The sequence below is a fragment of the Vespula vulgaris genome, chromosome 1, assembly GCF_905475345.1.
Source record: "Vespula vulgaris chromosome 1, iyVesVulg1.1, whole genome shotgun sequence".
NCBI lineage: Eukaryota > Metazoa > Arthropoda > Insecta > Hymenoptera > Vespidae > Vespula > Vespula vulgaris.
Window position 1 is genome coordinate 1,015,994 of NC_066586.1, and position 9,685 is coordinate 1,025,678.

The 9,685-nt window shown below is 39.4% G+C and overlaps 1 protein-coding gene across 5 annotated transcripts in view; it reads right to left on the bottom strand.

Annotated features, from left to right (window-relative positions):
- Nucleotides 1-5,717, bottom strand: part of LOC127063596 (paired box protein Pax-6-like) — a 94,346-nt gene extending 88,629 nt beyond the window's left edge. The window contains exon 1 of one of the 5 annotated variants that reach the window (XR_007781434.1): nucleotides 1,734-3,002. The gene's annotated coding sequence lies outside the window, so the exon portion shown is untranslated. Of the gene's footprint in view, nucleotides 1-1,733; nucleotides 3,007-5,698 lie in introns of those variants that run through there. The other 4 variants (XM_050993609.1, XM_050993617.1, XM_050993592.1 and 1 more) reach the window with 4 other exon arrangements.
- Nucleotides 5,718-9,685: the final 3,968 nt, after the last annotated feature.

Consider the following 9,685-nt stretch of genomic DNA (forward strand, 5'->3'; position numbering starts at 1 on the left):
ATAAAAAGTAGTATGTCATTGGAAACTAGTAGGTATCTACTAGGAACGTCAAATTATCTTACTTAGTGTCGAGAACGAGCAATCGATCGACCGTTTACACTGTTTAAGCGAGTGGAACCAACTGCAAGAAGCGACGACACCACCATATGCAACTTAATTGTCTACGAACGATACCTAAAGTCATGCCACTCGAGTTTCATGCTCTTGAAAAGATTAGGTGTATAAATGTGTCGCACGCAAACGAGTATATATATATATATATATATTTTTTTTGTTTTTCTTTTAGAGAAATATCAAATGATATCGAGCAATATCTTCTTCGCGAATTAAACGTCAAAAAGAAAAGAGAAATAAATTAAACGCGTCTATTAAAAATTATATTCGAAATGTTTGCGATTACTATTTTATCGCGAAATTTCAAGTCGCTATCCAAGTCGAATCGAAAGTTTCATTTTTTGTTTTAGTGAAATTTATAATGTAAAAATTGTATACGTGTATATACATACATATATATATATATATATATATATATAAATCTATATATATGTGTATGTATATGTACGTACGCGTTGAAGAACAATTAAATTATCAATAGAAATTGAAATGGGATCGAATTGCACCCTATAACGATTTTCAAAAGCTACCGCTTTCATTTTCGTATCGAGTACCGATCGACGAGATGCTTTTTCATCTCGAAAGCCACGAAAGGAACCCCTCTTTTACTTCATCTTTCTCTCTCTTTCTCTCTGATTCTCTCTTGACGTAGGAAAGGTTCGTTCACAATGCTTGGCGTCGAATACGTCACTGCGGGGTGTCCGCACTTGTGTCGCTTTTGCCATTCTCTCTCTCTCTCTCTTTCTTTTTTTCTTTCTTTTTTCTCTCTTTATTTACTCAATCTAACTCGCTTTACGGATTTGCCACGGCAAATTTGTAGTTTATCCGTCTATTAATTATACCACAATACCAAGACGAGAGAAAGAGAAAAATAGACATACAAAAAAGGACAGAAGGATCAATTTCTCATTCATATTTTCTATAAAATTTGATAATGAAATATTGATACTCGTACGATAATTATTAACGATACTCTAATAAATTTCAATACGATTCGAATATCCATCGTTTTTTTTTTTCTTCTATTTTTCTTCAAGAGCAATAATAGATATCAACTCTGTCTTTCTAAGTAGTATAACTATGAAATCGAACGTTATCGAACGAATAATACGAATCTGTTTATACCTTATCTATGCGTGAAATAAAATACGAAAAAGGCATGCGTACACGCGTACACTAATATTTAAATATTATTATCGAGTTCATTGTAAATCTTTACCGAAACTTTATCGTAACGAAATTATCTAATATTTTTTATATTGCTTCCTTTTCTATATACTTCGCGAAATATATACATACACACACACACACATATATATTTTTTTATACTTTATATATGCACATACACACATCGTTAGAGATTATCAAACAGACGAAATCTTATCTAAAATGAGAGAAACTGATCGTTTAGTCAAAAAAAGAAACGAAAAAGAAGGTAAAAAAGTAAAGAAATAAAAAATAGAAAAAAAGAAAAAGAAAAACAGAAAAAGAAAGAAGGAAAAATAGAAAAACATATAACGCTCGTGGAAACTGAAATAGAGGAACAGTGTGAAACCTCAAAACCACAGAACAAGTATCTTCGCGGAAGAGATCAAAGCGTAAAGCACGTGATCACGTACCAAGATATCACTCTCTCTCTCTCTCTCTCTCTCTCTCTCTTTCTTTCTCTTCACTCGTTCGGCCTCTCTCGTTCGATCGTCTCTCGTTCTCTTTTTCTTTTTTCTTTCTGCCGACGGCCGACGGTGTCTTCTTCTTCTTCTTCTTCTTCTTCTTACACTCCTCTCTGGATGTTTCTCTTCGGGCAGTCGAGTTAAAACGACTCCTTGTATGTAATTAGCTATCCCTGGATATTTTTTCTTCCCTTCTTCTTCGTTATCTCCGAAGTTATATTATTCTTCTAACACGATGATCTACGATGATCTATCCTTTGCCAATCGTGTTGTCACAGTATCTTCTTCCATACAGTATACACACGCGATTACACTGATTATTATCAATTACTAATCGTCGTCGTCGTTATCGTCGTAGGGTCTTTGATTAAATGTCGAGTTCACGAGAATGTCGATAATAATGTCAAACGAAAAAAAAAAACAAAAATTTACGCGCACAATCCTCGATGTTATCTATCGAATCAACGTTTCTCTCTTTCTCTCTCTCTCTCTCTCTTTCTCGTTTTTTTTTCTTTTTTTCTCTTTCTCTCTTTCTCTCTCTTTCTCTCTTTCTCCTCTCTCTTCTTCTATGTATTTAACTTCTCACGAAAGATAGATATCAATAACGATATAAGCTGATCGTTTACACGCTCGATCTCCTTCTCCGCCCCTTTTTTCTAAACTCCACGTTCGTTACCCCTCACGGGCGAGTAGATATAATCCAAAACAGAAACCCTCTTTCTTTCTCTCTCTCTCTTTCTTTCTTTCTTTCTTTCTCTCGTTCGTACGTTCGAAAAGTTCCGGAAAGGATCGTAGCGCGACGGAGGATCCGCACGATAGGAACGCACGTGTCCTTCTGATCGGGTCACCTTATTTTCGCGTTTAAATAAGTGAAGTAAAACGTTGGTAATATGGAAGGACGTAGAGTTGTTAAGTTTCCCAGAGAGAATATACGAGAGAGAAAAGTGAACGCACACTCTGACCTCTATCTATCTATTTCTATCTCTAACTCTCTTTCTTTCTCTCTCTCTCTCTATCTCTCTCTATCTATCTCTCTCTTTCTTTCTCTTTCTCTCTCTCTCTCTCTATCTCTCTATCTATCTCCTTCGTTCTTTCTCTCTTGTTCTTTTGGAACCCCGTGCGCGTTACTCGCCGTGCGCTCTCCTCGCCGTGAGGAAATATTATTAGGCAAAGTACACGCACGGACTGGCACGGTGCGACTTGGCGAACTCTCGTTGGGTCGTGGCTAACAGCGAGAGCCGCGGCTACATCGCTTAACCTCGACCAATAAGAAACTCCCTGGGTTACCCCCACTAGATGCGGTTAGATACCTTTGGTGGGGGATACTGCCTCCGCTTCGTGACATCATCGATTCTGAATGGTGGAGATGCTCGACCGTGCGGAAGGCACATCGGAGGGCGCGTGCTGTGCACGACTCGCGCATGCGCATTCATATGACGCGCGCGACTCCTCTCTTTCTCTCTCTCTCCTTCTCTCTCCCCCTCTCACTCTCTCTCTCTCTCTCTCTTATCTTAACAGTACACGTACACGTACGTACAAATACAAAAGTACATTGGACACTCACACGTTAACGTACGAACACGTACACACAGATACATATGCATACTCGAGTATATATTCTTACTACCACATAACTCCGTTTATCTGTGTGCGTGTACGTGAGTGTATACTGTCGGTGTTCTGTCAGTGTTCTCTCTCTGTCTCTGTTCGTCTTTGTGCGCTCTCGCCACCACCACCACCATCACCAACCACCACCACCACCACCACCACCACCATCACTACCACCGCCGTCGCCGCCACCGCCACCACCACCGCCGCCACCACCGCTGCCGCCGTCGAACGAAAAAGGCTACCCACGCTGTGAATTCGCGCCAGACGCGGCTCGGCCGTCCGGCCGATCGCCGAACACAGATAACGACGTAGTCTTTCGCATCGATTCTTTCTCGGTTCTACAAGCTCGCTCGAAAACCGTATATCTTCGATTCGTTTCTCTTATTACTATTTATCTATCTACTTCTATCTACTTCTATCTTCGTCTTCTGTCTATCTTCTGTCTCTTGGTCTATCTCTCTTCTTTTTTTTTTCGTCTTTTCGTTGTTCTTTTTCTTTCTCTTTCTTTGTTTCTATCTCATGACTTTAAATACCCATTTGCAATATTTTTTTTTATATGAAATCGTTCGGTCCATCGTGTTTTCAATTATTCTACGTATAAAATGGATACTGCCGATGATAGGTAATGATCCTTATTCGTTCGTTACTTTCGTGTAACTATAAAGTGGAGGTTTCTATATATAAGAGAAAAAAGAAAGAGAGAAAATAGAATCGTGTCGTCACATACAGATTTATAAATATAGCAAGGGGTCCGTAGGTTTATGTTAATTCGCGTGTCCCACGAGATTCGATGAGAAAGCTAAAGGTGGTAGATAGGTAGGTAGGTAGATAGATAGATAGATAGATAGATAGATAGGTAGGTAGGCAGGTAGGTAGGTACATATCCACCTACCTATCTACCTAGCTATCTGCCTATTGCGGGATTGAAAGAAAAAAAGAAAAACATAAAAGAAAGAAAAAATCGAAATTTCGAGCGATCCAATCGTCGGCTCTTCTTTCTTTTTTTCTCTTTGTTCTCTTTCCTTTTCTCTTTCTTCTCTTTTTCCTCTCACATTCATACAAACAATTAAATCGAATATTACATAGTTCGATTCGAATCGAGTCGTCGATCGTTTTTATCCAAACTTTCGTGTTAATATTGTAGTAGAAGGTACTAGTATGGGTTGGACTTTGACAACAAGAAAAAAGAAAAAAAATATGGTTAAAGAGGGGAAGATACGGTGGGTGGATGGGTGGATGGGTGGTTGGTTGGATGGTTGCTTCGTTGGTTTGTTGGGTTGAAAGCGCTGAGGAATTTTCGTCAACGCTTTCGAAAGGCGCCCGACGTGCGTCGGCCTCGGAGGATATTAAAATATAATTGGCGTTTGTCCCCTTTGTGCAAAACAGTATCTAGTCACGCGTGCCTCGGCCGTGGGTGTTATGCACGCCAGAGTAGTCCGCGAGCGCGTCGGTGACTCACCCTCTTTTCCACCACCCTGTTAGATCTATGTATCTCTCTCTTTCTCTCTCTCTCTTTCTCTCTGTCTCTGTGTCCGTCTTTCTCTTTCTCTCTTACACGTACACGTACACAGATATATACATACACGTACACACACAGTCCCACGCAATCTATCTCACTCACTCTTTCTATCTCACCCTATCGTGGATGGACCGACGGAGGTGGGGATGTCGTTGCATCCACCCCTGTCGGTAGTGCGTGCGTCTACGTTTTCTCGGTCCCTCATTCGTTGCCCGAAGTAAGCTCGTTTCACACGAACATTTTCTAATGAATTAAGAAAGGACCTATCCAATCGTATTTGGTATTAGAAGAAGAATAAGCAGGTAGGTAACTGTGTAAGTATTTAAAATTCAAAAAAATGTAGCTTCATATGTAGCAGGCGGATGTTAAAAATTTTGCGACTGTTTGATATATATATATATTTTTTTTTCTTTTTTTTCCTCAGATTAATTAAAAATATTTACCGATCGGACGATTTATCGAGCATTGATATAGATATTTTCAACAAAACGGAGTAAATTTCGTCTAATTACATTGTTAATTTTATTTACATTCCGATAATGCAATTAACGTTCGAACTTGTTATCGAAATTACTGGCCAAGCCACGCGAATTATATCCTGTATTTGTATGCATCTATTATCGTCAATAGATTCATCTCGCTTGATTCTTACTTTGTTACATAAAGGAGGCGATTTTCTCGAGGGGGAAGAAGAAAAAAAAGAAAGGAAAAAAAAGGGATAGTTATAATTAGAAAATATATAAATGAGTTGGTAATATAGGTAGATAGGTAGGTAAGTACTTACGTATCGAATCATCGAAGGATAAAATTGAAGAAAGCTGTCCTTCTCGCTGTCGAGATTAGGAAAGCGATTAGGATGATTCGAGTCGAGTCTCGAGAAACGATGTGAACTCGGCTTTAGGAGGATCCACGCGGTGGAAGTAACGCGTTTCGATTTTGCGTTAGCTCAGCTACGCGTGAATCCAGCCAAGGTCAAGTCGTTCCCCGCTTCCGAGCATCCCTCCGGCACTCGGGCAGGGCTCTTAAGATCGATTCCAACCAATTTTCTGTGTAGCCTGGATCCGATATGCGAAAAGAAAAAGATATATATATATATATATATAAAAAGAGAGAGAGAGAGAGAGAGAGAGAGAGAGAGAGAAAAGAGAATGCTCAACGATATTACATAAAACGGTACTTTGACTTTTTAATTACGAATATGAGAATAAAGTCATAACTTTAAACACTTGTCTATAGGAAAAAAAGAAAGAGAGAGAGAGAGAGAAAGAGAGAAATAGAAACAGACAGAGAAAAAGTCGATTTAACGTCTATTAAAATTATTTCGTAACGTTCGTAAACACGAAACATACGCGGAATCGAACGATAATTCCTGAAATAATAGATAAGACCTACCAAAAGACTATCTATACCTCGCATACGTGAAATTCAATGAAATTCATTTAACGAACCGTGTTTTCTGTTATCGGCTCGTTCTTCCTATTCGCCACCTGATTGTTTTGTCACACTTGAACAAACGTCGAATGATCGCTACTACCGCGAGCAAGTCAATAAGCTTCTTCTTTACTTCTCTTTAAAGACGGTAAACAAGAAGAAAAAAAAAGAAAAGAGAGAGAGAGAGAGAGAGAGAAGAAAGAGAGAAAAGAAAGAAAGAAAAGAGAAGAAGAAAAAGAAAAAGAAAAAGAAAACGATTGTTTGCCAACCCTGGCGCATATATACCTACGTCGTTCGGCGAAGTACGCTGATAATACTATTTGCACTTTTACAAATATAACCTGGAATTTTACTTTGCGCAATTGTCACTGTACTAATATTATCTAACCACCCTCGCATGTGCGTCACCAATTTAATTTCTTATCGTTATAGACTGTGTTTTTTTCTCTTTGCTTCTGTATTTCTTTTTTTTTCTAATGTAAAATAAAATCTTCGTTTTTCTTTATGATACTCTTACTACGTAACACATTAGACAATTATGTTATATATTCACGAATATAATATCGCGACAGGGATTATTCTCAGACACGGAGGATGGAAATTTGTTTTCTAATTTAAAATAAAACATTTGTAAAAAGTATCTACTATCTTTTTTTTTTCTTTCTTCTTCCGATTAACTTGACTATATCTCGTTATGGTCATATATCTATGGATACATATAATATTCCTGTCAATTATCATTAGACACGAATGATTAAAATAAATAAATAAATAAATAAATCTCTTTTCCTTCCACCGTTAAAAAAAAAGAAAGAGAGAGATATTTAAACGATGACGAGTAATAAAATTATTAAAAATCATTCTTCTTGATTAATCGTGAAGCGAAGGAATTTGATTATTTTTATAGTGTATCCGATCTGATCGAACGACACGTGATAGTAAGAAGAAGTCGACAAGATTAAAGAATCTTTGAATTTTCTATGTTCTCGCGAATGAACTAGAATTATAACGAAAACGGCAGAGTACCTAAAGGAAATAAGTAACTAAATAAGTAAGTAAGCAAGTAAGTAAGTAAGTAAGTAAGTAAGTAAGTAAGTAAGTAAGTAAGAGGGCACGCGAGTAAGTGGAAAGGAGAACGAACGAGAGACAGAGCGAGTGTGGTAAAGAGGAAAGAGAGGAAAGGAAGTGGAAGGTGGAAGGGCAAAACAAACAAATTAACGGTAGAGTCGCTTGTTTATTGTTGGGTGGGGACAAGGTAACCACGCCTTTGTCAAGCACGCCCTCCGAGCGTTATATTCCCCCTTTTTGCCCCACCACCACCATCAACGCCCCATGCTCTAACCATTGCCCCCGCCTACCCCCACTCGAGCGAGCCCTACACCACGACGAGACGGTCGGTGGTGGAAGTGACGTCAGACTCGATGCCGCCAACGTGCAACAGGCGGCCGGTGTTCTCGACGAACTTAAACGAGACGCTCCAAGAAGGGAGCCTTTACCTTTCTAAAAGAAGATTTAATAATAAAAAAGTTAAAGAAACGGAAAAAGAAAAAAACGAGGGCAAGAAAAAGAAACGCGAAAAAAGAAAAAGATTGAGAAAAGAAATTAAAACGAGAAAAAAAAGAAAACGGGAAGAAAAGAAAATGCTATTCGCTTCTCTTATACGTATAACTAACGCGATTACATGTTAGTTGAGAATTTTTGACAGATTTTTTTCTTCTTTTTTTTTTCTATTTAGAGATAGAAATTAATGGTAACAATCGTGGATGACGATACTCGCTTCACGATAGATTTTCAATCTTTTTTTTTTTTAGAGCGTTGCGATCTAAAATAGTATCGGATTAAGGATAGTCATGGATCAGTGGTGAACTGTTTATAGGAAAGCATGAATACGTTAGATGTTACATACACACACACACACACACACACACACATATATATATATATATATTTATGGAAGAAATAAAAAAACCGGATGATGATTCGAGAGAAAGTACATAGAGGAAACGTTCGGGACGTCGCGGATTGTAAATTATATCGCGGTAGATAGAGAGAAATTCATGCTCTGATGACGCAGCGTTAACCATTCTCCGGTCATCCGATGATCAAAGGTAACAGTAATGGTCCGTGAGAGGATAGGTATCCGCCTGTATTTCGCCTAATATACTGCTGGCTAAATGCTGACGCGATTTCGAGAGACGAAGAGAGAGAGAAAGAGAAAGAGAGAGAGAGAGAGAGAGAGAGACAAAGAGAAAGAGAGAGAGAGAGAGAGAGAGAGAGAGAGAAAGAGAAGGGTGAAAGAGAGAGAGTGAGATAGAGGAAGGGAGAGATAGAGAGAAGGGGAAGGACGAACGCAAAGAGATAGAATGCGCACAGAAGAGCAAGAGAGAAAGAGAAAGAGAAAGAGAGAGCGAGAGAGAGAGAGAGAGAGAGAGAAAATGTGTGTGTACGTGTGTGAGGTGGGAGGTGGTACTGGAGGAGGTGGCATTGGAGGAGGTGGAGGAGGTGGAGGAGGAGGCCAGGAGGGAACCATAAATTGTTTGAGCAACGTGTGTACCTAACCTGCACGCACGGTCGAGCGCGAGATCGCGCTTACCGTGGGCTTTCAAAAATTTCACACATTACCGATCCCTGTGGTTCGAACCTCGCTCTCCGCAGGACGATCCATCATTTCGGCAGTTTACCGTGGAATCCCTGAAAATTATCCGATATCGTCCCTACGGCTCGTTTGTCTTTGAAGGCATCGCGCGTTCACCTCCTCTCTCTCTCTCTCTCTCTCTCTCTCTCTCTCTCTCTCTCTTTCTCTCTCTCTCTTGTCCTCTCCTTCTTCTCTTCTCCTCGTCCTCGTCCTCGTCCTCATCCTCGTCCTCATCCTCGTCCTCCTCCATCTCCTTTCTCGCGGGCCAACGCGACTCTCTTTAAATGATGGACACCGTGCCCGAGGCCAATGAAACGTGAAGTTTACCGAGCGAGTACCTAATCGCTCGCCTATAGGTATGTAAGTACCTACCTACATATACAAATGCGCGTAAATCTTGCACCTCGGATATTGCGCTTGCGAATTTATGAGGACGGACGGTAGGTTTGGTAAATAGAACCGAAATCGCGGTAGCTTTATCGTTCTTTTTAACGCATACGGTTGGACAGTTTTGCGGAACGAATATGATGAGATTATGTAGATGTAGATAAGTAAGTATATAAAGTATATATCGATTGATCTCTAATATTATTAATTTCGAACAATTGTAAGAATCTTTTTGTCTTGTAATTCGCGCGTAATACTTGTTCGTTCGTGTTATTTGCCGATCAATCACGAACGCGCACGCAGACAGACGAATTCGTA